The sequence below is a fragment of the Adiantum capillus-veneris genome, chromosome 13 (genome assembly GCF_014529385.1).
Source record: "Adiantum capillus-veneris isolate H3 chromosome 13, ASM1452938v2, whole genome shotgun sequence".
Lineage (NCBI taxonomy): Eukaryota > Viridiplantae > Streptophyta > Polypodiopsida > Polypodiales > Pteridaceae > Adiantum > Adiantum capillus-veneris.
In genome coordinates, this window is record NC_140943.1 from 53766818 (window position 1) to 53789571 (window position 22754).

At 42.6% G+C, this 22754-nt stretch overlaps 1 pseudogene; it reads left to right on the top strand.

Moving 5' to 3' along the window:
• Positions 1-22754, top strand: LOC147444012 (uncharacterized; annotated as a pseudogene).

The following is a 22754-nucleotide window of genomic DNA, read 5'->3' on the forward strand; positions in this document are numbered from 1 at the left end:
ATGCAAACAGAGTTTGTGGGAAAAGTCAAGAGCAGTACAGAAGTGATTCTTAAGCGAATGGTGCTTGAATTTGTTCTAGTGTTTGGTTGTACCATAGCGCTCAACGGATGGACCAATTGTCAGAAATGAGCATTGATTACTTTCATGGTAATTTGTTCCAAAGGTGCAATGTTTTTGGAGGCCATTGATACCTCAATGAAAGATAGACATCTCTCTACTTGACAAAGGTATATGAGCGAGCTATCGCTCGATTGGGTGGATCGAAGAATGTGACAGCTATTGTTATAGATAATGCTTCCAACTACAAAGGAGATGGTTTAGCCATTATGAAAAAGTACTGAGAAATTACATGGCTTGGATGTGCAGCACACACCCTAAATTTACTCCTAAAGGATATGGGAAGATTATCATTCATAAAACAGTTCCTTATTTACGCCAATCACGTAGTCAAGTTTAGTACGGGAACATCAATTTACATATGCTTTATTTTTCTCCAAGTCTTCGAATAAAGCACTTCAAATTTTTTGTGCCACATGATTCGCTACAGCATACTATGTTTTGAATAATCTCATTGAAGTGGAAGTGGCTCTTACAGAAACTATTGCAGATCGCCGTTGGGAGGCTTTGCTCAACAAGTACCCAAGCTACCATGAAGTAGCTCAAAAATGTGTGTCCTTGGTGCAATCTCCTCTCTTTTGGCGGAACATTGACAAACTTGTTGGGGTTAGTAGGCCCTATGTGGAACTACTAAGGGTTGTCGACACAGATAAGTTTTTCATTGGTAAGGTTTATTGGATCATGTATGAGGTGCTGTGTCAAACCAAAGAATACAACCAATACAATGCAAGGGAAAGAACACAGATCGTGCAACTTGTGGAGAAACGATGGGCTCAAATGCACACACCATTGCATGGCGCTGCATTTGTCTTGGATCCAAAGTTTCAGATGAATGGACAAACTTCCAACAAAGAGGTAATGAGAGACTTTAGAAACGTCTGCTCGCAGTTGTTGCCAGGTGACGATGGCATGGATGCATTCCAGTGAGGGTGGATTATGCCAATAGGGAAGGAACTTTCGGAGATCCCTGGGTTATTAATAGCGTAAAAAGGTTTTCAGGCCCAATATGGTGGAAAGAATATGTAGGAGACGTAGTTGAATTACAACATGTGCTGACCAGGGTGCTTTTGGTCACGGCATCCAATAGGAGTTGTGAGCGCAATTGGTATTCTTATGACTTTGTGCACTCAAAGCGCAGAAATTGCTTAAGTCTTGCTCGTGTTGCAAACCTTGTCTACGTCTTCTGTAACATGCGTCCCATTCATGCACCCACGAAGATAGCCACACGGGCGACCAAAGTACACTTTGGAGTGCTTCGGACTCATGAAATGGTGGCGGAACAGAAGTGTAGTGATGTTGGACGGGGAGCGACTCACACACCCATGAAGTGCATGCAAACACTACCTGATGCATGGTTTTTAGGACCCCTTCTGAAGATGCAATAAAGGCACAGTCAGTTGTTGGGGAGATGAGGATACTCTAGTCCAAGGGATCTCGAAAGAGAAGAAAAATCTACTTCACAAGCACCAAAGAGTAAAAAGTACCATGGACAGAAGATACGTGGGAACGAGCTCTTATGCATGCCTACAACCTATATCTTACAGAATAGCCCTTTCTAGGTGTGAATTTCTAGTGAAATTTACACGAGGATGTTCGTGTGGACTCACAGCACAGCATACTCCGTTTTCACTTTTTTACCGACAGTAAATATTTTTTACCACAGTAAATATTTTTTACCTACAGTAAATATTTTTCACCTACATGGTAAATACAAATCACTTTTTACCTACAGTAACTTTTTTTACCCATGGTAAATATTTTTTACTGCACCATAAGTATTTGGTAGGTAAGAGTTCATTGTTACTAGAAGCAGTGATTGGGCATCAACAATGCAGTTACAGGAGGAGAAAAGGGGAAAATCTTATGGTAAAGGTGAGTCAACAGGGATAAAGACTTTTGAGTTGAAAAGAGACATGCTGATTTTTTTCAAAGAACACATGTCAAAAGAAGCCATGGTTGAGGATTTTTTGAGAATTTGATATTCAGGAGGACCGAGCTGCCACCTCCCCCCCGCAGGTCCCCCCCTGACATGTGCAGAACCTCCAGTTTCAACAGCCACCTTACCTGCTCATTAAATGCTGGTCAAGGCCTTATCCCCATGTGTCACAATCAAAAAAATCAACCTTTACCCTCCCCTCTCACATCACTCTAGAGAATATCTTGATGGTGACATATCAGGTGACCTCAATCTGTTGACCACCATAAGCAAAAAGTAACCCCAATCAGCGGATTTAAGCATGTTTATCCCTAATCCTAAACCCTCTCAGAAACCTATATAAGGAGGCCTTCTCTCACTCAAAACCAACACTTCACCCACTTCACCAAGCAATGAAGCTATGACGACATTGCTCACAACAAGGAGCTATGGATGGAGCTCTACTCTCTCTCCCTCTAGTATGCTACATTACTAGCCCTAAAACCTAAATAAGGAGTCTTCTCTCATGCTCCATGGCCACCATCCTCGCCATCATTCTCTAAGGTATTGATGTGTTGCTAGTAGGATCATACCTACTTGCTGGGTTGATTGTTTTTGACAAGGGATTATGCCATCCTTGGCTTGCTTCTCTATATCCTTGTTATGTATGATCAGATGCCGTTGTATTGTTAAGCTGATGTCTTGTGTATATATATGCTACATAAGGTCCCTAAGCTTCGTTTCTATGTGTTTTGCCATATGTTTTGATGCCATCATAATGCCAGAATTCTCACTTGCCTATGTGCACTATGTGTGAGGTCCCTAAACCTCTTAATTTAGGGCGGTGCCCCCTTTGTTTTGTTCTTTGCTTATTTGCATGAGGCGTGGTTTGTGAAGTGTGCACGAGTACAGAGGCCACCCGATTGCACTGCTCTTTTTCCCGCTATCATTTTGGTGCCCCCAATGAGGATGGCTACACAGACCTTTAGTCCACAAGCAATGAAGATGTGCAATCTACAACATGGACGAATGGCGTGAGGAGTTTGCAAATTGGAGAACAGAAGAGGAGGAGGCTTTACAGGCCTTAAAAGCTTTCATCGAGGTCTTGTTACCAGGTTGCAGTGTCATTGCAATTCAAGAAGTAAGTTCTTCTACATGCCTTGTTCGTGATCGTCGCCTACGAAGGAGAGTGAGAAGAAGATCTTGATATACCTCTCCTCTCAACCTATGAGTGGTCCAGAAAGCTCCAACGCACAGGAGCTTGAAATATTCTACATCAACATACACGAAGGTACTGTGACACACATTAAGGGAAGAGAAAGAATCACCAGACCTCTCTTTCCTGAGGAGCCGACTAAGAGGAGGAAGATCACCTCTACACCTAAGTGGCCCAAGGCCGTAGCGCGTGCTCAAGCGTAAGGTAACATTTGGCTTAATCTCATTAATAAGGGATTACATGACCACTACAGGCAAGAAAAAGGCTAGTGAGCAACCAACTTCAACCTCCAACTTGCAACCACGACTCTCACCCCTAAATCCTCCTGAAGCAAAGAGACGAAGGCTTGCCTACAAGATTGCCGCCCGTCTGCGAGTGCTCCCAGTGCACTTTGTGAATCCAGACACCACCAATCCTAAGCCAACCTCCTTTCCGCGTGAAGATCACTTTGGATATTGTCCAAAGTGCTTTGGAGACCGGGTGAAAAGCCTCCCTGCCCTACCTTTGCTACTAATTTTCAATAAATTATCTCAATCTAAGGAAACTATCTTAGTTGATGATGTGCTGCACATTAATGGTGTCACTTTCATTCGTCATGCTGATTATGGTAATAGCATCCAATTGTTGCTTGCTAAAAGGCTCAGCATTGTACAAAGTGTTGCCATCACGCCTTACGTCTTCACAGATGCATCAGGAAGAGTCGAAGTGATCCGAGGTGCTGACCTTCTGTGGCTGATCAGGCTCATTGGTCCCAAGGTGGTGCAACTAAGCTAGGCTCTTGTGTGTAAGTATGGATGCCAATAATGAGAATGATGATCCCCGCATGTTTCCTTTCCATTTTGTGCGTCATATCCGCGTGAATATTTGTATTGATAGAAAAAACTTTTATCAGCAAAGAATAGCCCTGTTGTTTGGAGCCGAGAGACTTGGGGAAATCTTGCGCTCTCCTCATCCTATCATTCTACCCTTACTAGACTATTACCATTCCTTTGATGTGTCGATCTTCATCCTATTTTGAGCTAAGTTGTGCTAAAGCTCCAAATTGTAATTACCATACTCTATTTTAAAATAAATTGGAGTTGTTTGTGTAATTGTTTACTCTCTGACTTATGGCCTTCCCTAATTTTTATGGTAAGCCTGGGGAGGTTGCTCCAGACTTTTTGGATAATTTGGAAATGGCCTTTCTGATATCGGGAAGGGATGACGAAGCTACTAAGTTAAGGGCCTTTCCTTTGGTCTTGAGGGAAGGTGCAAAATTATGGTATCAAACTTTGGCACCTGAAGAAAGAAGAGACTGTGAGTCCTTAAAGATGGCCTTCATCGAAGAATTTCGCCGCCATGAGCCTCCAGAGGAGATATGGAGACAGCTCTTAGAGCTACGCCAAACATCACCCAATGACTATAGAAGCTATGAAGGAAATTTTTCCAACCTGTGGGAGAAATGGTGTGCATCACTAGGTGAAGGAGAAAGGGCGCCAGAATGCCTAAAGAAGGACTGTTTCCTGGCAGGGCTTTACCCCATCCTTCGAGAAAAGGTAAAAGGTAAATTCCCAAATACCTTTGATAAAGCTATGACTTATGCAAGGGAGAAGGATAGGAAGTTAAAATTGCAAGCTCAACTACAAGGGGGAATGGAGCCTCCACTGCTAGCTCAACCTACGGCAAGGGTAGTAGCAAGGACAGGAGCAACAAACCAAGAGTCCTCTCAACAAGATTTACTTCAACAAATCACCAATCAACTAGAGAGCTTGTCCATCAATCTGGTTCAAGGTGTAAGGGCTCCCCAGCTAGGAAACGAACGAAATAGACAAGAAGGACAAAGGCAAGCACGTGAGTACATTTGCTACAACTGTGGAGAGGTAGGTCACGGCATGTATTATTGCCCCCATCCACGACGCTATCAAGGAAATGGTAATCAAAGACGGCCTCCTCGCCAGCAAGTCACTCCTCCTCGAGCTAGGCCACTAAATGGACAAAATGCACACGTGGCTCCACCAATCCAAATATTGAGACCCCCTCCTCCACCACCACAAGCACCAACAGAGATCCCTCCACTACCATCGGGAGGGGAGGACAGGGTTGTCTCTGTCATAAGTCTTGACAATGGTAAGGATAAAGGGAAAGAAAAAATGGAGGAAGCTGTTGCCATGCCAATAAAGAGAGTTAGGAGACAAAGAACTGATGAAATGGAAGCTTCAGAGCCGGATAAAGGGAATGAGGGTTCCTCCCAAGTGATAGGAGACAAGAAAAGGAAGAGTAGATCAAGGAGGCACATAGGAGTAGAAGACTTTCCACTTGGGGTAGGATCCATACCTTACGACCTGGTAGCAGATGTGAGTAAGCAAGGACCAAAGATTTCATGGCAGCAACTCCTCCACCTTTCCCCAAAGATGCGTAGAACCTGGTCTAAGATGATCAGCACCAGGAGGGCTAAGGCAAAGTCAGTTGGGTCTACTAGAGCAAGAGGCATGAAGGATATCGTGCCAGTCATTGATGCAGAGATTAAGAGTCAGCGAGTCTCCAATGTGTACGTAGATGGTGGAGCCGAGATTTGTGTTATGACAGAGAAATTAATGCACAGGTTGGATTTGGAAGTAAACGAGAAAACTTCCTTACAAGCTAAGATGGCAAATAATGTAAGGGTGGCTTGTGTGGGAAAGGTTAATGGAGTGAAGGTTTCAGCTTTTGGTGTGGCAATCTCAATTGATGCTTATGTGATCCCAACTAAGGGGGAGGGCTATCCGCTAATCCTTGGAAGACCTTGGCTTATGGATATGAAAGCTAGGCAAGATTGGGAGACAGGTTCCCTTGAGTTGCGACCAAATCATAAGGTAGGTGGCAAGCAACAAAAAATTGTGTATGACATGAAGCAGGGTAGACAACAAGACCTAGAGATGGAGACTTCTATGGATGAATAGAGCACAAGCAGCTGCTCTTCATCTGAGGATGAGTCATCTGAGGAGGATGCTAGCTCTTTGGAAGTCATGGGTATAATACTGCGAAACCCAGAAGGAGAAGGTGGTCAAGACTCTCTAAACAAGGAAGAAGCCACAGGCTTAGAGGAGATGCTAGCTAAGGACCTACTAGAAGAAGAGAGAGAACCCTATTTGCAGGTACTAAAGAAGCATGCTGGCCTCTTTATAACTGATTACGAGCACATTAAAGGAGTGACGGTAACCCAACACCATATCCAATTAAAGGAAGGTGCCAAACCAGTGGTGCAAAGGCTAAGGAGATTAGGGCTAGTGCAACAAGATGCACTCTTAAAAGAAGTAAAAAGACTACTCAAGGTAGGATTTATCTACCCAGTGGAAGATTCTGAGTGGGTGTCTCCAGTTGTGGTAGCACCAAAGAAAAATGGGAAGTGGAGGGTATGTGTGGATTACAAGCCTCTAAACGCAGCCACAAAAAGGGACCATTTTCCTTTGCCTTTTCAAGATGAAATACTAAATGAAGTGGCTTGTCATGAAAGGTACACAGTGTGTGATGGGTACTCAGGCTACTTCCAAATCAGAATTGCAGATGAAGACCAAAGAAAGACTACCTTCATAACACCTTGGGGGTGTTTTGCTTATAGAGTTATGCCTTTTGGTTTAACTAATGCCCCAGCTACTTTCCAGAGGTTTATGAACTTGGTGTTTCAACCTTACTTTGGTAAGTCCATATGAGTCTTCATTGATGATTTTTGCATTTACAGCTCTAGGGAAGTACATCTGTCCAAGGTTGATGAAGGTTTCACCCGTCTGGCCCAATTGGGTGGGCAATTGAATAAATACAAGTGCCACATAGGTGAGAGCAAGGTCACTCTACTAGGCCATGTTGTGTCTCAAGATGGTATTGAGGCTGACCCTGAAAAGGTAAAGACATTGTTAGCTTTACCTACTCCTTCAAACGTGAAGCAACTAGTCTCCTTCATTCAAAAGGTTCGCTACATGGGACGATTCATACATCTCCTTTCTCAGGCAATCTATCCTTTGCAGCAGCTCACTAAACACACTACATTGACATGGAGTGAGGAGGGTGAAAGGTGCTTTCAAGAAGTTAAAACCATTTTGAGCTCATTGCCTGTCGTCCTACAACCCACATGGGGTGAATTATTCTATGTAAATCCTAGTGTAGGTCCAGAAGCTCTAGGAGCTGTCTTGATGCAAAAAGACCCAAAGACATCTCTCATGAGACCAGTCTACTTCTCTAGTAGAGTGGTGACAGCTGCTGAAAAGGGTTTCAGCGCAACTGAGCAATTGGTGCTAGCTCTTAAGTTTACAGTGGAGAAGTTTCGGGCTTACTTACTTCCGAGACAATTTGTGGTGATCACAACTGAGGAGGTTTTTCCATATGCCCTTCAACACATGGAATTGTCTCAAAGAATAGCAAAGTGGGTGGTGCAGCTTCAAGAGTTTGACTACACACTACAAGTAGAGGATTCCACCCGTGCTTGTTTGGCAGATGTCCTCACACAAAGGTGTTATGAGAAGGCCAAGAAAGAGGCACCTAGTAAGGTACCGCCTATCCCGGAGCCTGAAGTTCTACTGGGAGCACACAGTCTGTATTTTGATGGGGCTTCCAAGAGGACCAAAGACAAGGCATCAGCAGGCATAGTAATATTAGGTCCAGAGAAGGAGAACATCTTTGCAAAAGGGTTTCATCTAAAAGAGGTTCATTCTAACAATGAGGCAGAGTACCATGCCCTTGTTTTAGGGTTTCAATGTTGTCTTTCTCAGGGCATCACAAAGCTAAATGTTTTTGGTGACTCCATGTTGATTGTTAAGCAAATGGTTGGTGTATGGGCCTGTGAAAATGACAAATTGTCTGTTAAGATGAGGGAAGCAAAGGCCTTGTTGAAGGGTTTTAAAGAAGTTCGAGTGCACTTTGTACCTAGAGATCAAAATCGAGAAGCCGATGCCTTAGCAGGTGAAGAACTACAAACTCTCATAGTAGGTGCTATCCTTGTGAAAAGTCCTTTATACCAGGGAAAGAAGGAGCTGCATGATTTACTTTACTTTCTTGAGCATTGTGAAGCACCCTCTGGTATGAGTAGCAGTGAACGTAGGTGGTTGGCAAAAAAGGCTACCAGCTATAGCTTAGTGAATGAGGACTTGTATTGTAGAGGGAAAGATGCTGTCTTAAGGAGAGTTCCTGCATCCCAAGAGATAAAGGATATTTTGTTTAGTTGTCATGAAGGTGTGTGTGGTGGCCACTTTGCATAAGAGATTACTAGCAGAAAGATTTTACAAGCAGGGTTCACGTGGCCAAGCCTCCATCGAGATGTACAACATTGGTGCCGCACATGTGAGGTTTGCCAAAAAGCTGGACCAAGGCGTCTTACCCATGAAAATCAGCATCCAATCAAAACCTATGGGCCATTTGAAAAATGGGGGATAGATGCAATAGGGCCACTACCTTGCACTCAATCAGGGAAGGAATACATCATTATGGGGATGGAGTACATGACCAGATGGGCAGAAGCTCGTCCCACAAAGCGCATCACAGCCAAGGACGTGAGTGATTTCATATTTGAATGCCTTTGTTGCCGTTTTGGCACACCTTTGGAGATTCTCTCGGATAGGCGACCGGAATTTCGAGCTGATTTAGTCGGGCAATTGATGAGCAAGTTAAAAATCAAGCGCAGGCACTCTACACCATACTACCCTCAGTGCAATGGTCTTGTGGAAAAGGTAAATGGTCTTATATGTAAAATCATCACTAAGCAAGTGCATTTACATCCTAAGGCATGGGAAAAACACCTAGATGCAGCACTTTGGGCCTACAGAACATCCTTGGGGTATACACCTTTTCACTTGGTTTACGGGCAAGAGGCACTATTGCCTATAGAAGTGGAGCTAGCGAGCCTCCGAGTTCTAAAAGCACATCAAGAGGATAGTCAAGAGAAGCAGGTGGAAGGAAGAATCATCGATTTGGAGAGGTTAGGGCTAGATCGAGAGTCAACAGTGACATACTATGCAGCCCAGGCAGAGAAGAAACGAAAGAAGTTCAATCGCAACCTTGTTAAGAAAGGTATCAAGGAAGGTTCTTTAGTGCTCACATACGACAATCGCTTTGATCGCAGGAAGGATGGTAAGTTCTTGCTTAAGTGGGAAGGCCCTTTTGTAGTGATACAGAGGTTCTCAAATGGTAGTTACCAACTATGTGACCTAGATGGTAAGGTACATCAGACCCCGGTAAATGGTTGGCGATTGAAGGCCTACCAATGTCGTCTTTCACAGCCATATGCTGGTGAAATCAATGCTAAGGATGGTTCAGAGGAGAGCTCATCATATTCGAGCTCCAACTAAGGTAACAATCATGTACATAGTCGTTTCAAAAAAAAAAAAAAAAAGGATACAAAAAAAAAAAAGAGAATGCTACCAGTGAAAGCGGATATTGACAATGGATGGGGTATGGCTTTCAAGGGTCTAGGAGACCAGTTGTTAGTCATGGATGGATACAATTATTCATCAGATAGGACTAAACAAGGTGCATCAGCCACGAAAGCAGTAACATGGAAAATTCAATTGGTACCAGGTGGGTAAGTATTCAAGAGAACCCTATTGTAGCACAACCTACAGCTAGAGGCATCAAATACCTCTAGCTTAAGGGGGAGGGCTATATGATGCATGGTTTTTAGGACCCCTTCTGAAGATGCAATAAAGGCATAGTCAGTTGTTGGGGAGATGAGGATACTCTAGTCCAAGGGATCTCAAAAGAGAAGAAAAATCTACTTCACAAGCACCAAAGAGTAAAAAGTGCCATGGACAGAAGATAAGTGGGAAAGAGCTCTTATGCATGCCTACAACCTATATCTTACAGAATAGCCCATTCTAGGTGTGAATTTCTAGTGTTTACACGAGGATGTTCGTGTGGACTCACAGCACAGCATACTCCGTTTTCACTTTTTAACCGATAGTAAATATTTTTTACCACAATAAATATTTTTTACCTACAGTAAATATTTTTCACCTACATGGTAAATACAAATCACTTTTTACCTACAGTAACTTTTTTTACCCATGGTAAATATTTTTTACTGCACCATAAGTATTTGGTAGGTAACAGATCACTGTTACTAGAAGCAGTGATTAGGCATCAACAATGCAGTTACAGGAGGAGAAAAGGGGAAAATCTTATGGTAAAGGTGAGTCAACAGGGATAAAGACTTTTGAGTTGAAAAGAGACAAGCTGATTTTTTCAAAGAACACATGTCAAAAGAAGCCATGGTTGAGGATTTTTTGAGAATTTGATATTCAGGAGGACCCATCTGCCACCTCCCCCCCGCAGGTCCCCCCCTGACATGTGCAGAACCTCCAGTTTCAACAGCCACCTTACCTGCTCATTAAATGCTGGTCAAGGCCTTATCCCCATGTGTCACAATCAGAAAAATCAGCATTTACCCTCCCCTCTCACATCACTCTAGAGAATATCTTGATGGTGACATATCAGGTGACCTCAATCTGTTGACCACCCTAAGCAAAAAGTAACCCCAATCAGCGGATTTAAGCATGTTTATCCCTAATCCTAAACCCTCTCAGAAACCTATATAAGGAGGCCTTCTCTCACTCAAAACCAACACTTCACCCACTTCACCAAGCAATGAAGTTATGACGACATTGCTCACAACAAGGAGCTATGGATGGAGCTCTACTCTCTCTCCCTCTCTCTCTCTCCCTCTAGTATGCTACATTACTAGCCCTAAAACCTAAATAAGGAGTCTTCTCTCATGCTCCATGGCCACCATCCTCGCCATCATTCTCTAAGGTATTGATGTGTTGCTAGTAGGATCATACCTACTTGCTGGGTTGATTGTTTTTGACAAGGGATTATGCCATCCTTGGCTTGCTTCTCTATATCCTTGTTATGTATGATCAGATGTCGTTGTATTGTTAAGCTGATGTCTTGTGTATATATATGCTACATAAGGTCCCTAAGCTTCGTTTCTATGTGTTTTGCCATATGTTTTGATGCCATCATAATGCCAGAAGTCTCACTTGCCTATGTGCACTATGTGTGAGGTCCCTAAACCTCTTAATTTAGGGTGGTGCCCCCTTTGTTTTGTTCTTTGCTTGTTTGCATGAGGCGTGGTTTGTGGAGTGTGCACGAGTACAGAGGCCACCCGATTGCACTGCTCTTTTTCCCGCTATCACTACCTAGATCAACATAATGTCAATCGAGGACACAGATGACACGATAGGCACACGGAGGAAATCTCTTAAGCTTGCCAGGCTGAGACCATCCTACACATACAACACTCTGGAAGGCCAACTATACCACAATCAAGAACCTCACTACCCTCAACTACACCACCTAGCCACATACACACATATGGAAGGAAACTCACCTAATCATGCCAGATTCGTAGGAAACTTAAGGAACACCATCTCCTCACTAGGATACACCTGTCCCTAAGCTTCTACACTCAAAACCCTCACTCTAAACCCATCTGCGGAAAACGCGGAGGATGACAGAGCTGAATTTTTAAAGTGCCCGAAACTGAAATTTATGAGTCCCTATGCGTAGCTTATGTCGCCACGATTCTATAGACTACTAGCACGCAGAAAACAGACATCGTTTGATACACTTACGGCCACAAATAGCTCGTAGATGCGTCGATGTGTGCGCTTCGTCTCGCGTGGAATGCTTGGCGTCGTCGCGTAGCTCTCCTCGAGCCTACAACAATGGTGCAGTTGGATCTCCAATGTGTTGAGCGAGCCGGGCGTAGCAAGAGGATGAAGCTCACGCTCACTCTCTTTCTCTCTCACACACAGTAGACGGCAGCGCTAAAGTTTTGATTATGATAAAAGTCTTCTTTACAAAATGACCTAGGTACCTTATATACTAAGGCTACCTTAGGTCTAACCAAAAATGGGGTTGAAAGGGTCAAATGGCTTTGTATTTACAATCTAGAAGTGCCATTGCACCCCGGCTTCTGAAACTAGAATAACTACTCATTACAAATGATGTTTATAGCCATAATCTGCAACATTTCATAACTCTCAAAAGATAAGACTTTGGTACGCAACTTGAGTTATGTTGTGTTGTTGACCCAGCGGTCAACATTCCCCCCCTTCCGCGTTCATGTCGTCCCCGACATGACATGATTGTCGATGGCAATGTGGTCTTTGCTGTCGTTTTGTTGTTGGAAAGAAAGTATAGACTATAGCCTTTGCAGTAGCTTGTCTTGTTCGTCCAATCCGATGTACATAGTCTTCACATGATTCAGGAAAATCATAATTGATGATGAACTTTATTTCTTTCACATCCACGCTCCGAGCTACAGCATCTGTTTTTGTCATTATAGGTCTACTGCCAGATCTAAACTCAAAAAGAACCCAATGTCGTTTAACTTGACTCTTATCATCCTGGAGAGAGAAAGTTCCATCCATCACTTGCTCCAGCAAATCTTGTGAGCCAATGACAACTTTGTAAGGATTTTGTAGAAATTGTATGGCTAAACCCTTAACTTCTTTAGGCCAATTTGCACTCCAATGCAAAGTCTGTCTGTCAGGCCGAATCCAGGACTTATTTATTCTAATTTGAGGTTCAAAACTCTGCCGAGCATTCGATGCGCATTATCAAGGACAATCTTTTGAGATCCCCTGATTAACCTTATGTCTACTCTTTGTCATTGGGGACTTCTTTGTTCCTGTGCAATCATGTTGTTAGTGTTGTCTGCATCTGTGTCATTGTATGCCATTCTTTGACTCGCCATTGAGTAAAAGTATGCTATGATCTGAAATTGGTGCTCCAATTCATTTGTCAATTGATTTGAGTAGCATTTCCTTATTGTTGATGTAGAAGGAATATGTACAAGAGGATGGTGATAGGTGTCTTTAGATTAGGGTCTAAAACCTGGATGACCAAAGGGAAAAAATCCGGTGGGAAAAATAATGCCTTTGGTATACGCTCTTATTGGAGTTGAGCAGTTGAATGTGAAATACATGTTCATGAAAGGTGAGTGCTTGGGTGAAACACGGAAAGAGGGCCTAATGCAAGTGCCAATTATGGGACACTCTATATGCATATGAGAAATTTGTCAACAAAAGCATGCAATGTGAAAGAAGGAGTTGATGGGTGTTTCGAGGAGTAAATGTAGCACATGTGACATCAAAAGATGTCTCAATACCTTCCACCTTTCCAAGAAGGGTTTTCGATGTAGAAGTTTCTCCACTCGTATCTCACAGTGCTCAGTACGTGAGTGTCTTTTAGACCTTCTCCTTCACTTCACCAGACTTAAGTACTTAGACTTCGACTCTTTTTCTCACCTATACCAGCATGAGCGACACAACGTAAACATGCTCAACTCTTCCAGCTTGAGCAGTACCTAGAATAGCTAAGACGCTTAGACCATAGAGAATATTACTTGAATCTTTAGGACTAACACCTCACTCATTTTGTGGCGTAGCTACTCGACTCTGACTTGTATGACTTGTCAGTTGCATGTTGACACTGCTTTGTGACAAGTTCTTCGGATGTTGTAGTGGCTGCTAAGACATACTTTGTGAAGTTTCATCGTTTTCCTGTACCTTCTTCTCTTTGTAGTGCTCACGCCTCTTGTCAGTCTTTTCTTCATGTGGATTATGGATTTTTTTTTTCTTAATAATAACAAAGAAAATCTTTAAAAAAACTTAACAAAAGAAAAATCATTCAAATAGAAATCTAAATTCTATGTACACTATACACATGTCCCTAGGGGCTCATATATGGATTTTGTCCCCATACTCCTCTATAACACTATTATGAGGGCATATACTCTAAATTTTGTCAAAAAATTATCACAATAAAATGCAAAAATTCAATGCATCTCACAAAACATTGCCCTCTAATAGTCATAATGTTAGGTCCGCATTCAGAATGCCTCCCCCCTTCCTATTTGGAGTCATCCTTTACGACAGGGTATCGCAAAGGGTATGTGTTGTGCTTGGGCAATTAAAAGTTGTGCCTATGCAGGCCTTGTAATGTAGCCCTATTATGCATACACAGTCAATGCATGGAAAAGATTTATGCTGTGCAAGATGTGGGTATAAGCAATTTGCTTATTGGCATTTGTTGGCGAGGCTTCCTATTCTAAGCAATGTAATGGTCTTTGAAGCTCCTGTATCGTTGCTTGATTGAAGTGACTTGTTCTCTTCTAACTGTATTGTAATCGTAGGAAGAATTGTAAGAATTCAAGAGGCGATGCAGTGACAGTAGTTTTGTTGTTATGCTTTGGGACCCATTTCTTTGCGATTATTGGCTGTTTTGTTGCTGGCTCTCGTTTGGGAACCCATACTTGCCCGTGCTTCGTTTGTGTTTGAAGAGACTTCTTTGGGATCCACCTTTTTATTGTGTGAGTTGACAGTGGTCTTTGATTCAACCCTTGTATGCTTGGTTGGGGATGGGATTTAGGTTTTGAAAGTTGAGATTGTGGTTGTTTTGGAATCCAAATGAATTCCTGACTTTTTTGTGCTTGAATCAACTTCTTTGGAGCCCAAACCTGAGTTGTGAAAGCTTGCGACTTTGTGATATTCTTTCCCGTTCGTGCATGCTTTCCTTGTTTCTGTTTTGGTGTTGGATCTTGTGATTTGTCATTAGAGATCTTTGTTTTCTTGATCCATATCTGTTTTTGGCCGATCTGGATTTTTGGTATCCAGATTTGTCGAGCTTTTTGGCTTTGACTTGTTGTCCTGTTCTTTTGACCTGTCATGGTTGTTGCTGAAGGGGTTGGTGATAGTGATGGTTTGAGTTGATGATAGAGGATGTCATAAGATTCATCACTATCGCTACTATCCTCAGCAAGGTTGACTTCTTGTACTTTCCCTTTATTTTTTGGCTGGTAGTGGAAAGTTATTGTCTGTTTGCTCGTGGGTGGTAGTTTCTTGGAGGACTTTTCTAGCCCATTGATTAGAGCATTTTTAGCTCGTTGCTCTGGTCGTATTCCTCCTATCTGAGTCTTTGCATCCTGAGCCATGTATGAGGATGCTTGTGGTGGTTGTGTCTTCACCGAGGACTTTGGAATCCACTTTTGATGCACTTTATTCGTGGAGCGATGACATTGATTCCCGGGTCGTTGATATGCTTGAAGTTCGAAGTGTTCTACAGAGTCATAGAACTCGTCGTCTTCTTCATCTTTTGATTCTCCACATTTCTTTGTTTGCTTCTTATGTCGAAAGCTTTTTGATGTTTGGTTCTCTTCGTTTTCCTGGATTACACTCACTGCAAAATAAGGAACGACATCATAGCCATTTTCATCACAAAACTTTGTTGTGGGAGCATCCTCCACGGTGCACACATCCAGAGTAGCCAAGATGTGTTCCCATCCAAAAGGCTCTAACTCTTCTTCAGGAAATGGTTCTGGGATATAGTCATTATCCTCTATAACCTGCTCTAGGATACATTCCTCACGTTTCAAGCTACCACATTGTGAAGCTCCACACATCCATAGTTCTTTAGGCTTCCCTAACCAAGCTGGAAGTTCTGATCTTGCCACTGTGGCAGAATCAATCTCCTCAACCGGTGTTCTCGTCACATCCCTATAGCTATGGTCCCTCAAGTTTATCTTTGTTACGGTCTCCATATGTCTCAGGTATATATGGTCATAACCCCAATCTTGGACCATTTTCAATTGTCGCATGAATGGTCTTCCCAGAATGATGTCATAGTTGTTCTTCGTGCCAAAGTCAACAACAGCAAAAGTGTGTTCATATTCAATGCCACAAGAAGTAACAAGTACTTTTGCTAGCAGTCCTAGGGGCTTTTCCTTGTGTCCGTCTACAAGCTGCAGGGTCATTCGTGTGGATATCAAGGCAGGTTTTCCCCATTTTTTCCAAACCTCTTTGGTTGCAATGGCCACACTAGCTCCACTGTCAAGGATTGCCATGGTTTTTACACCATTGAATTCCAAAGGAAGGGTGGTGTTTCCATCTTCTCCCTCGTAATACTCGCCTACCTTGTTTAATGGCACTAGCCTAGTATTTAGTTGAGGCATTTCAAGCTCTTTGATGCCTTCCTCGATTTGAGTCATTGGGGTTTTTACACCAAATTTCTCTAGACATTTACCCACATTAGCCCACATGTTTGGTCTTATTCTGAGCAACTCGGCTAACATTATTGTACAGGTGACCGGGGTAGATAGAATATCTACTAGCCCCTTTGAATCGATGGCTTTGTTGGGAGACAGTCTCTGTGATGGGACTGCAACCACATCTGACTTGGTCTCGTACTCTCCCATGTAGGACGGTAGTGTTCTTAGCGAATGGGGTTGACTATCCATAGATTGTACAGATCCTTTCTCGCCCCAATAAGATTGCACGTCTAGATTCATTTGAGATCCAGTCTCAAATTCCTCTATTGGTGGTAGAAACACTCCTCGTTCATCACCAGTCTTGTCTACTCGTCTTCTTAGGTCATCGGCTTCATTGGCCTCTCTAACTTGTTTCCACAATTCGTCAAGACCAGCTATCTCTTTACAATCCTCAGGTATAGCTTGGTGAAATCCCTCGGAAGAGTTATTCATGGTATTCAGTACTATCCTTGGTTCTAATGCTGGGTCTTTGAAGTTTGGTCTGTGCTCATGACTAGAATCTGGATCTTTTAGTTCCTGGTTTGGTGGGATTACTTGTGTAGGCATGACACGGATCACATCCTAAGGTTTCGCAACTGGTGGTTCTAGTAAAGCTTGGGTTGTTTGAATCATTTTCTTGCACATTTCAAACCTTTGCTTTTCTAGTTCCGTATAGGGATATGTCATCCACCTGTGTTCTTGGGTTTGGTTGTTTTTGAGCCTCGCATCATAGGCTTTTAAGAGGGCATCTAATGTCTCATTAACCTTGTCTGCCAACATAGATCCTCCTGAACTAGCATTTCTCGTTTTCTCATTCGTGGATGGTTCTTCTTGAGGTTTAACCATCTGTGTAAGAGAAGGTGCCTCCTTTTCCTCATGTTGTTTTATCTTCTCCTCAGCTTCCGTAAGCTTCTCAGCTAGGGATTTTTTCTCTCGTTCCCTGCGTGCTTTCATCCTACTCTTTCTAGCTTTTCAACTATTTCGTTTGCTCTTGGTTTTCTGACTAGATGCGTCTCTCTTTGGTCCATCATCTGTCTTTGGACTAGCTCATGTCACTTTCCGTGTTCTTTGTCTCTGGATTCTCATCAGCTTTCTTTTGAGCTTGTGCTCTCGTAACCACTTGACTTGTACGACATTTTCATTTTCTGAGCTACTAGGGAGCTGAAGAATCCCTGATACATTTGTCGTGATTTTCTTGATTTGGTTTGGTTTTTTCGGGCAATCGGGGATCAAGTGAGTGATGCCACACTCAAGACAATAGGCATTTACTTTAGTGATCTCTGTATGAGGACATTGTTTGACCAAGTGGTTGTCACGACTTTTGTGACAATGTGTCTCTGGTGGAGGAGATTCTTTTAGCATTTCCTCTTGGCTATAAGCAAGATTTGACCTAGATAAGCCGCTATTTGCAATGAATCGCAATGTCCTTTCATCCATTTCATACCTTCTTTCTTTTGATTGAAACCCAGGAGGTGGAGGTTGTACCGGCCTCACCACTCCATGTGTTTCTCTCACATTTTGTTGCTCCGAAGGGTAGTACGCACTTTGGTTGCTATACCACATTGTAGCTGGTACTCGCGTTGGTTTATTTGATGCTTCCATCATTGGCATGTATCTCATGTCTACCTGCATTCTAGCACCTGGCAGCAGAGGTTGTTGTCCTAAGACAAGCTGTGGCCTTAAAACTCCTACTGGTCTTGGCACATTCCCCGTAATGTATCTAGGTGGAGTAGGTGCTTCTGGAACAGGTTGTACATACCTCTCCCTAGCATTTTCCATGCTATAATAGCACTCTTCCCCCGTATGGTTTGTCCATTTTCTCTCAATTTCACACCACTTCGGCTCTCCCGAATCAGACCTTACAAGAGGAATCAACCTCTTGACCAAGTCGTCAATAAGCTTTTCTTGATCAATAGGTGCCGTTGGCTTGGCAATGGACTCACTTATCTGTGAAACACTGTGCTGAGAGGATGTGTCATCTCCTTGACTCTTTAAGTCTGTTTCTTTGTATGCCTCATAGTTATCCACTAGATAAAGAGCTTCTTTGATCAACTCATTTAGCATCATCCTCCGTGCTGAGAGGATGTGTCATCTCCTTGACTCTTTAAGTCTGTTTCTTTGTATGCCTCATAGTTATCCACTAGATAAAGAGCTTCTTTGATCAACTCATTTAGCATCATCGTATGCAGATCCTTTTGAAGGCCCGTATGTCTCATTCCCTGGATAAAGATCAGCATCAGTCGTGCTTGCGTAGGTAATTCCGCTCTCGGACAGAGCTTAACATATCTCTTGAGCCGTAATGATGCTTTGTGTACTGATTCATTCTCTTTCTGTTTGAATCTATGGATTTGCGAGACCGTGTTGTGAGCAATGCCTTTTGGCGAGAATTCTTCAATAAACTCCTCAAACAGCTCATCTAGGGTCTCAAAATCCCATTTTTCCACCGAGTCGAACCATGCATCATCTTCTAGAGTCAATCCAAATCCCGCAAACTGTGTCGCAAAATCTGAAACTTCCTCTGCTCTAATCACTCTTCTAAAAGCCGTTATGTGATCTCTCGGATCTTCATCTCCGGAGTATTTTCTGTTTATCCATTTCTGGACTTGGGATGGTCTAACTCGTCGATTGTCTACAAGTCTAAACAGAGACTCTCCCAATCCTTCTCTCGTTATCGCTCTTGAAGGGAATCCTGGTGGCTCTCTTCTTGGAACTCCTATAGGAATTCTCGTGTTTGGTGGAGGCATTTGTGGTCCTTCATTGACCAAATATCCACCTCTTTCTAGTACAGTCTGTGAATTTGTGCTTTCTACAACTCTGTATTCTCGTCCATACTTGTCGACAACTATAGATCTCCATTGACAGTCGACTCAGTGTGTGTAGACATATAAGAGCTTGTAATCCGTTATCTCTTCTAGGTATGGATCTGAGCACTTATAAAGATTGACCTCATTGTCGTCAATGTATCTATATAGTCCTTCACTCTCATGACCAATCATCCAAACTCTCTCAACAAGATGGGTCTTTATCAATTGCAAGTTTGGAAGATCCATTGTGGGAGGATATTCCTCTATCGTCGGGATCTCCAAGCTTGTGTAAGCTGCGTTTGAATCTAGGGTAGACATGATTTCTGGGCTTAAGAGCTTTTGCTTGGTTCAAGTAGACTTAGTCCACTGTGTTCAAGTGCTTTGGTTAGGGAAAAGTCGAAACTATGTCCAAAACCGCAACCGTTTCGTCACAATTCTTGCAAATTGTCGCTTTCAGACACCCTTGACTTCCGGATGAATTTTGAGGCCTCAAACGATGTTTTTTTCAAAGTTGAACTAAATGGTTGCCGCTCTCAGGCTATGTTTTGATATAAAAACTTTTCCAATCCGATACCATTTGTGAAAGTTATGGCCAAAACAGTGAAATGCATTTTAGAATGGTCAAAATGAGTCCAAATTCAATTTTGAAAAAAGATTTGGGATCTCTGTGACACTGTGAACACTTCTGTATGGTCAAAAGTACAATTGGACCCTAAAAATGGCCTAGAGACATCCTACACGTAGGATGTCTTTTTGCTCAGAATTTAACAAAATCTGGTCCAGAGACTCCCCTTAAGTCGAGCAACACAATGGTATGCTCAGAATTTTATTTGGATTTAAAAACGGCCTTGAGACATCCTATGCGTAGGATGTCTTTTTGCTCATAATGACTTGAAATTTTCACCCCAGCTTCTCCTTGATGTGCTGATCACAGTCGTGTGCTCATAGGTTGGTTTGGAGTCCTAAATCAAGCTGGAGACATCCTACGCGTAGGATGTCTTTTTTCTCTGTTTCAGCTCAAAGTTGCACTGCAGCTTCCCCTTGATGTGCTTAACTCACAGCTATTTTTACTTTTTGATTCTGACACTTATATGTTGGTCAAATGCTCAAGAATCTGTTCCAAAAGCCTGATGTCTGTTCTGATGAATTCCCTAAGTCAAATCAACTCCAAATTGGACCAAATTTGCCTAGGAGGCTTATCTAAGGCTATATGACAGCATGGTATGGTCACAGTAGAATTTTGGTTTCAGAATCATGCCTTAGACATCCTACGCATAGGATGTCTAACTGCTCAGAATTGCCCCAAATTTGAACCACGGACTCTCCTTAAGGTGCTGATCACTCTAGTATGCTCAGAATCTTTTTTAGAGTCCAAAATCACACAAAAGACATCCTACGTGTAGGATGTCTTTTTGGCCTATTTGACCCTAGACTTGTCCCACAGCTTCCCCTTGATGTCAGTAACCCAATGCTATGCTTAGATTTGAGTTTGGATGTCAAAAGATCCCCAAAACTAGCTATTCTTGCCTTTTTCAGTCAAAAGTGCTAAAGTCCACTCAATCTTCCCTTTCACTGACCCAAATGAGATGAAATTTATCACATGCACTCAAAACATCATGTATAACATGCACATGAAGTCACCCTATGGTTTGGTCTCAAAAATTATGCCTTGGGCACAATTTGGGTAGGATGTCTGGCAATTCTCGTCTTTTATCTTTGATCTATCAAAATTTGGTCAAATTTTCACTTTCCAAGTGAAAATAGGGTAAAACCTACCTTCTAAACACACTGGTAACCTCAGATTTTCAAAAAAGTGCCCAGATCACCCTGTAGACATCCTACGCGTAGGATGTCTACTGCTGATTTTTTGAGACTGAAGTGTCCCTGATGCTTCCTTATGCTCTCAGCAAGTGCAAGTATGCTTCACAATTGCAAAAACATGCAAAAATCACTCAATTTAAGACTTTTCTGAAATTTTACGTTTTCTGACTTCGCCTTTTGGCTTTTGGTCAACAAAAATAGGGAAAAACACCCAAGTCAATATGTTACTAGGGTAAAACCTACCCTCTGAACCCACTGGTGCAGTCAAAATTTTCAAATTTGGTCTCCAGAACCCCCTTGAGACATCCTACGCGTAGGATGTCTATATTTACAGAATTGCATGTTTTCTTCACAGAACCCTTGCAAATGCTCTTTTATATGCACAACATCAGTCAGTCATACAAAAATATCCACAAAAGCTAATTGTTTAATGCATTTTTACCTTCAAAAGCACACTTTTCCGTGATTTCAAATACAATCAAGCACTTTAGCAAACAATTCAATGATGAATAGCTCTAGATCAGAATCGGATCACTTACCTAAATCTACTCCTACAAATCTATGGGGTTTTGCATCTATGAGTAGAAAAACGCTTCACTGCCACACACGGACTAGTAAACGCTTTTATCACCTCACAAATCACTCGACCACCAACAACTACTCTAATCCACAGATCCTAACTAAACCTATCTAGTCGCAGACCCTCGGCAAGACACACGCTTCCTGGCTATCCACTTGATCACGGAATATCCTCTCCGGATCCACTTAAGAAAAATGATTTCTTTAGCCAAAACTAAATCAAGCAACCATCACACGAGTGTTAGTAGGAAACCTACTTAGGTCCTTGTGTCCCCGGCAGCGGCGCCAATGTTGGACGGGGAGCGACTCACACACCCATGAAGTGCATGCAAACACTACCTAGATCAACATAATGTCAATCGAGGACACAGATGACACGATAGGCACACGGAGGAAATCTCTTAAGCTTGTCATGCTGAGACCATCCTACACATACAACACTCTGGAAAGCCAACTATACCACAATCAAGAACCTCACTACCCTCAACTACACCACCTAGCCACATACACACATACGGAAGGTAACTCACCTAATCATGCCAGATTCGTAGGAAACTGAAGGAACACCATCTCCTCACTAGGATACACCTGTCCCTAAGCTTCTACACTCAAAACCCTCACTCTAAACCCATCTGTGGAAAACGCGTAGGATGACAGAGCCGAATTTTGAAAGTGTCCGAAGCTGAAATTTATGGGTCCCTATGCGTAGCTTATGTCGCCACGATTCTATAGACTACTAGCACGCAGAAAACAGACATCGTTTGATACACTTACGGCCACAAATAGCTCGTAGATGCGTCGGCCTGTGCGCTTTGTCTTGCGTGGAATGCTTGGCGTCGTCGCGTAGCTCTCCTCAAGCCTACAACAATGGTGCAGTCGGATCTCCAATGTGTTGAGCGAGCCGGGCGTAGTGAGAGGATGAAGCTCAAGCTCACTCTCTTTCTCTCTCACACACAGTAGACGGCAGTGCTAAAGTTTTGATTATGATAAAAGTCTTCTTTACAAAATGACCTAGGTACCTTATATGCTAAGGCTACCTTAGGTTTAACCAAAAATGGGGTTGAAAGGGTCAAATGGCTTTGTATTTACAATTTGGAAGTGCCATTGCACCCCCGCTTCTGAAACTAGAATAACTACTCATTACAAATGATGTTTATAGCCATAATCCGCAGCATTTCATAACTCTCAAACGATAAGACTTTGGTACGAAACTTGAGTTATGTTGTGTTGTTGACCCAGCGGTCAACAAGTGATAATGAGATGGAGTGA